Source organism: Rhinoraja longicauda, chromosome 18 (genome assembly GCF_053455715.1).
Source record: "Rhinoraja longicauda isolate Sanriku21f chromosome 18, sRhiLon1.1, whole genome shotgun sequence".
In the NCBI taxonomy this organism is placed as follows: Eukaryota; Metazoa; Chordata; class Chondrichthyes; order Rajiformes; family Arhynchobatidae; genus Rhinoraja; species Rhinoraja longicauda.
Window position 1 is genome coordinate 1504866 of NC_135970.1, and position 7754 is coordinate 1512619.

Here is a 7754-nt window from a genome sequence, read left to right on the forward strand (position 1 = left end):
GGCCTTTACATTAGTGTCTTTTAAAACTGCTTCTGAGTTGCATTTTGTAACCCAGGCCACGAAAAGTAATTATATTGGGTTGAGCGTTTTAAGTTATTGATTTCACGTCTCTGTGAAGGGATAGGAAGTCAATGTAAGAGAGTGATCGCAAGCAAGTGCTTACCACAGTCAAAAGAAATCGGCAGCAAGTTCAGCCTCTGCAAAATGTAACACTGGTTTTGTAGATAACAAGGTGGTCTTACACAATCATAGGTCTGACAAACAGTAAGTATGCCTGCCCATTGCTGTGCAGTTGGCTGGCTGTTAGCAACACAGGTCCATGCAGACAGCACCCGAGGTCAGGATCGAACCGGGTCTCTGCCACCGTGAGGAATCAGCCCTACCCATTGCGTCGCTGTGTTGATGATAAGCAGCATGCAGGTGGAATATATTCACTGGGGGTAAATGTGATGTTTGGTGGACTGTGTGGGGTGGGAGGACCCGTTGCTCCTCCCATGCAGCAGGCGGTGCTGCACAGGAGAAAAGGAGATGTTTTGTACATAGTTATCTTGTCTGTACACAGTGTGAGTGTGCAGTCAGACCGTGTGGTTGCAGCCATTTTAGTTGTCTTGCTGCCAGCATTGAGTTACTGTAATAAAGACCTCTGTTGTACCTTGAAAACGCCGACGAGCCGCTCCGCCTCACCATTTGAGGGTGGATGAAAAGGTGCTGATGTCAGATGCACAATTGAGTGATGTTTGCACCAGTCACTGAACATTTGCGAGGCAAATTGGGGTCCATTGTCGCTTACGATTGTTAAGGGCAATCCCCAAATGGCAAACAAATCGTCGAGCGCAGAAGTGGTTGTTTCGGTGGTCGGATATTTATTCATTTGGAGAACATGTGGCCATTTTGAATGGGCATCCATGTCGACCAGCCACATGTCCTCCAGGAACGGTCTGGCAAAATCTCTGTGGAATTGCTGCCATGGTTGGTCGGGGACGGGCCATGCGGAAGTCTTTTCCGGTGGATTCGGCGCTGTCTCGGCACATGGTGTGCAGTCCTTGCAGTGGTCAGCTATATCAGCCTCGATATTCGGCCACCACACATGCATGCGGGCGAGCGCCTTTATTTGCACAATTCCAATGTGTGTCTTGTGCAACATTTTCAGAATTGGCGATCACAGTACCGTCGGAATGATCACTCGACAGTCGCGGAGCAGAATGCCATCCTTTGAGGAGATTTCCGTTTGCGCATTCTGGAATGAGCGGAATTCCTTGTCCAGCTTGGGACTGTTCGGCCATCCCTGAATGACAAAATGTCGTAACTTCGACAAGGTGGGGTCTGTGCTCACATAGTTGGCGACCGTCCTTGCGGAGACGGGGAAATCGGCGATGACCCGCGTGTCGAGCAAGTTCACCTCCGTCTCAATTTCCATAATTGCCTCCTCTTTATCGAACGTCAGGTCGGGTCCAATCGGTAGACGAGACAGTGCATGGGCATTGGCATGCTCGGCAGACTGTCGGTAAATGATGCGGTAATCATATCCCATCATGATCAGGGCCCAACGTTGTAGACGCTGCAACGTCATGACAGGCAAACCTTTCTCCGGACTGAAAATAGTCAGCAGCGGCTTGTGGTCGGTGATGGGCAGGAAATGTCGCCCACTCAAATATTGGTGGAACTTCCGGACACTAAACACGATCGCCAGTGCTTTTTTCTCCACTTGGCTGTAGTTTTTCTTGGCGGTCATCTTGAATGCGAACATCGATTGGTTCTTCCTTGCCGTTCTGCGCCGTTTGTGAGATTACAGCTCCCAGACCATACGGTGATGCATCGGTGGCCAGCGAGATCAGCTTCGATGGGTCATAGTGGACCAGACGCATCTTCTGGGCGAGCATCTCCTTCAACCTGGTGAATGCATAGTCACACTCGTTGGACCAGTGCTATTCGACGTCCTGTTTTCGCAGGTTGTTCATTGGTGCGCACAAAGTCGAAAGTGCTGGTATGAACTTGCCATAGTAGTTCACCTTGCCAATGAAGCTTTCAAGCTGCTTCACATTTTCGGGCGTCGGCAATTTCATAATGGCGTCCACTCTTTCTTCCGATGGCTTCAGACCACTTGCTGAGATCACATGTCTGAGATACGTGAGGGTGGGGGGAGAACAAAGGAGGAGCCAGTGTGGGGTACTGTGTAACTTTGTCAGCGCCCTTTATGGGCGACTATTTGCATACCTTGGGTATTGAAGTAAAGAATTTCACTGTGACTTGTCATATGTGACAATAGAGTATTCCATCCATCCAGCCCCATACTGCTGCCTTCTCCCCAAAACCCCTGACACATGTTGAATTCAGATTTAATTGTGAACCGTCTATTCAGACTGAGGAAATGGGAATAGCTTCTGGAGATTGATTGAGGGAAAGATTAATCTTTGGTAGCACTAATGGCCAAATCGCCCTCCTCCTTACAGGCTACCAGCTCTATTTTTCATTGGTTGGACTGACCAGTTTTTAGTTGAAGATTCACTCACTGTTACTGAAATTCTTTCTGCCTGTTTAGATCGTGTCCGTAATGTGTAGGAAGGAACTGCAGATGCTGGTTTCAATCGAAGGTCGACACAAAATTCAACACGGCCACTATTTAAGCTAGACAGAAAATGCTGGAGTAACTCAGTGGGTCAAGCAGCATCTCTGGAGAACATGGATAGATGACGTTTCACAGAGTGCTGGAGTAACTCAGCGGGTCAGGCAGCATCTGTGGAGAACATGGATAGGTGACGTTTCACAGAGTGCTGGAGTAACTCAGCGGGTCGGGCAGCATCTCAGGAGATGACATGGATAGGTGACGTTTCACAAAGTGCTGGAGTAACTCAGCGGGTCAGGCAGCATCTCGGGAGATAACATGGACAGGTGACATTTTGTGTCAGGACCGTTTTTCAATTCTGGAGACGAGGTGTGAAATGTGATGCTGGAGGAAGGAATGTAGGTGGAAGAGGACAGGGAGAGTGAGATATGGGAGCCCATCCAGGTGGGGCACAGGGAGGAGAGAGGGGAAAAAGGGGAAGCAGAAGGGGTAGTGTTTTGTAGGTTTGTCACCTAAAATTGGAGAATTCATTGTTCATACCGTAGGGTTGTAAACTATCCAAGTGGTATATGAGGTGCTGTTCCTCCAGTTTGCATGTGGCCTCGCTCAGGCAATGGAGTAGGCCCAGGACAGAAAGGCCAGTGTGGCATCAGGAACTGCAATTACTCGTTTATGCCAAAGGTAGATACAATGCTGGACCAACTCAGCGGGTCAGGCAGCATCTCTGGAGAACATGGATAGGTGATGGGTTGGGTTCGTGTTTCCGACTGGAAAGTCAGCGTGGGAATGGGAATTGAAGTTAAATGATGAGCAAGCTGGAGGACCAGCAGGGCTTGGCAGACCAAGTGCAAGCGTTCAGCAAAACGGTGGCCTGAGGGATTGTGATCAGTAAATAAAACATTTCAATTACTGCAATCTGCAACACTGATGAAGGATTGCACCCAAAGCATGACTCATCTTCTCACCATTGAGTTATCTATATCTATCCAACCTTTGCTTCAATTATTTGTCATAAGGTTATAAGTGATAGAAGCAGAATTAGGCCATTCGGCCCATCTAGTCTTCTCCGCCGTTCACACATGGCGGGTATTTCTATGATGTTGATGCCTACGCAGATTTGGGTGTGAAGTTGCAAGTTATTTGTCCCTTTCAACCAAAATCAAAATTAAGACAATGGCGCAGCGGTAGAGTTGCTGCCTTTTCAGCGGATGCAGTGCCAGGTTCGATCCTGGCAATGAGTGCTGTCTGTACGGAGTTTATACGTTCTCCCCGTGGCCTGCATGGGTTTTCTCCGAGATCTTCGTTTTCCTCCCACACTCCAAAGACATACAGGTTTGTCGGTTAATTGGCTTGGTAAATGTAAAAATTGTCCCTAGTGGGTGTAGGATAGTGTTAATGTGCGGGGATCGCTGGTCGGTGCGGACCCGGTGGGCCGAAAAGGCCTGTTTCCGCGCTGTATCTCTAAACAGTTCAAATGTCTCCAGTGAGGTAGATGAGAAATCGTTGGGTGACCAAACTGTAACCTATCCCACAAATCTAGAGGACACACATCCTAGTTCAGAGTAGCACTGAAAAGTGCAATAACTTGGACGGCATTTCGGGCAAAAGGAAATTTTTTCCTTCTGAGAACCCTTGTACAAAGAAAAAGACAAAATGTACGTACATCAGAGTCCCGGCAATTCTGTTTGAACAGTTGTATTGATCATCTTGACCCTACTGATGTGTAGTTTCTATTAAAATTTCTTAAGATGTTATTCTGAGTTCAAAGCTTCTGATTTTTAAAGGGAATTTTTAATTTGGGACCCCACAGTTCAGCATTATGCTGGAGAATCTGGTGTTGACAAAGCCATAATTATCCATGCGTGGATACATTGCAGAGAGTCCTGTGTGCTGTGTGCTACCCTGTGTTTGTTTTTGTTCTATGACCTACCAAACAGTGGAAGCACTACGATGAAGCAATGCAATAATCCGTTTTTTGAAGATAGACACAAAATGCTGGAGGAACTCCGCGGGACTGGAGTGAAGGAATGGGTGACGTTTCGGGTCAAGACCATTATTCAGTCATGGTCTCGACCCGAAACGTCACCCATTCATTCTTGCCAGAGATGCTGCCTGTCCCGCTGAGTTACTCCAGCACTTTGTGTCTATCTTCGGATTAAACCAGCAGTTCCTTCCTACACTATTCTCAACTAAGTCTGCCAGCTACTAGCAGCACCAGCTGCACATTACAAAAATAACTTCAATGTATTTCATTAACAACCTGTTACTTTACTTTAGTTTATGTTTAGGAAGGAACTATAGATACTGGATTATAATAAAGATAGACACAAAGTGCTGGAGTAACACAGCATGTCCAGCAGCATCTCTGGAGAACATAGACAGATGATGTTTCAAATCAAGACCCTTCTTCAGATCCACGTTCTCCAGAGACGTGCAGGAAGGAACTGCAGATGCTGGTTTATATCGAAGATAGACACAAAGTGCTGGAGCAACTCAGCGGGTCAGGCACCATCTCTGGAGAAAAAGGATGGGTGATGTTTCAGGTCAGAACCCTTCTTCAGACCCTTCTTCAGAACTAGAAGCTAGACCCAAAATGCTGGAGTAACTCAACGGGACAGGCAGCATCTCTGGTGGGAAGGGTTGAGACCCTTCTTAAGACTGAGAGTCGGGGGAATGGGAAAGGAGAGATATAGACGGTGATGGGGAGAGATATCTCTGGTGTAAACCAGCATCTGCAGTTCCTTCCTCCACTCTTCAGAAGTAGTTTAGTTGTGTTTGTTTTAGTTTGGTTTGGTTAGGGTGTGTTTGGTTTGGTTTAGTTTAGTATATTATTGTCACGAGGTACAGTGAAATATTGTTGTAATCCTGTCTCAACCACTCTCTGAAAAATAGCCCTTATCATAGATGCGGGTTCCACATGCCAACAGCTGGGTTGCAAGGGAATGGTGAAGGAGTTAATGGATTTTTGACAAAACACGTTGCATCTGTAAGAATCATTATTTGCAATATTGCATAGAGTTCTGGTCACTCTATCACGGGAAGGATGTGGACGCTTTGGAGACGGTACAGAATGCTACTTCAGGTTCTCCTGAATGCTACTTGCATTAGGGAGCATTAGTTCCTGGGAGAGGTTGGACAAAGTTGGATTTCTTTCTCTGGAGATTCGGAGGCTGAGGGGCGACTAGACTGAAGATAATTATGAGAGATATAGATAGGCTGGACAGTCAGGCCATTTTCGGCTGTATTCATTTCACTCTGAACCTTTACAGATGATACCTGAATCAGAGGGTATAAAGAGAGTGATACAGTGTGGAAACAGGCCCTTCAGCCCAACTTGCCCACACCGGCCAACATGTCCTAAATACACTCGTTTGGTCCATATCCCTCCAAACCTGTCAATAGACAATAGACAATAGACAATAGGTGCAGGAGTAGGCCATTCAGCCCTTCGAGCCAGCACCGCCATTCAATGCGATCATGGCTGATCACTCTCAATTAGTACCCCGTTCCTGCCTTCTCCCCATACCCCCTCACTCCGCTATCCTTAAGAGCTCTATTCAGCTCTCTCTTGAAAGCATCCAACGAACTGGCTTCCACTGCCTTCTGAGGCAGAGAATTCCACACCTTCACCACTCTCTGACTGAAAAAGTTCTTCCTCATCTCCGTTCTAAATGGCCTACCCCTTATTCTTAAACTGTGGCCCGTTGTTCTGGACTCCCCCAACATTGGGAACATGTTTCCTGCCTCTAATGTGTCCAATCCCCTACTTATCTTATATGTTTCAATAAGATCCCCCCCTCATCCTTTTAAATTCCAGTGTATACAAGCCTAATTGCTCCAGCCTTTCAACATACGACAGTCCCGCCATTCCGGGAATTAACCTAGTGAACCTACGCTGCACGCCATATACTTGTCTAACGTTTTCTTAAAATGTCGGGATAGTCCCTGCCTCAACTACCTCCTTGTTCCATACACCCACCACAAGGTTACCCCTCAGATTCCTATTCAATCTTTTCCCTTTCACCTTAAACCTGTGTCCTCTGGTCCTCAATTCCCCTACTCTGGGCAAGAGATTGGCCAAACTTTGATTATTTTCTCTGGAGCATCGGAGGCTGAGGGAAGACCATCAGAAGTATATAAAGTTATAGGAGGTTTGGATGGGGTAGACATTCAGAATCGTTTTCCTCAGGGTGGAAATATCAAATACTAGAAGGCATAGATTCAAGGTGAGGTGGACAAAACTTAAAGGGCACGTGCAGGACAGGTTTTTCTACACAGAGGGTGGTGGTGGCTGGAACGCGCTGCCAGGGGTGATGGTGGAGGCAGATACGATTTGAATGAATACTTTATTGTCACATGTGACAAGTCAGTGAAATACTTTGCTTGCATACCCAAGGTATGCAAATGGTCACCCATAAAGGGCGCTAACAAAGATGCAGCATATCCACGCCAGGTTCTCCTTTATTCTTCCCTCCTCGCCCTCCCTCACGGCCGTTCCCCCTCCCGCTCCCTCACGGCCGGCTCCTCCTTTGTTCCTTCCCTCGGGAGCGTCTGTCTTCATCCTTTGGTCAGCGTCCCCTTCGACCGCCACCCCATCTCCACTATCGCTGCCGGGTCCTCTCTGCACGCCTCTGTCACCCTGACCTAGGCTCCGCCGGCCGTGGGCTCCATGACTCATGGCGCAAGGGCTCCAACCTCAGATCGTGGTGTTTAAGAGGCTTTTGGATATGCTGGGATTAGAGGAATATGGATCAAATGCAGGGTGATGTTGCTCTTTGCATCATGTTCCGCACAGACACTGTGGGCCTTATGCTGTGTTCTTCCGTTTTTGCAACTTGGTGCTGTAATGTGCTGCCGATAGATTTTCTGTCGACTGTTGCCAGCTTTCAGCTGAATTTATTGGGACCTTTTAATAAACAAAATTCTCGTTAAAATGAAAGCAGACAACTTCATTATATAATTAATTTAAAATAACAACCTACATCCTGTAAGTAGATTAGATACAAACCCTTGTCCCATTTTCTAATGAAAAAATTGGAAACAAGGTTTGATTTGGTTTTATTTATTGTGTCAGATTTCGTTTCAGGTGAACCTTGCACCTTTGGGATGTTATGGTGACTAAATCATAACTGGAAGTGTGTGGAGGGGGTGGAGAGGGTGCAGGGGTTTTCCAGAATGATGTCTGGATTAG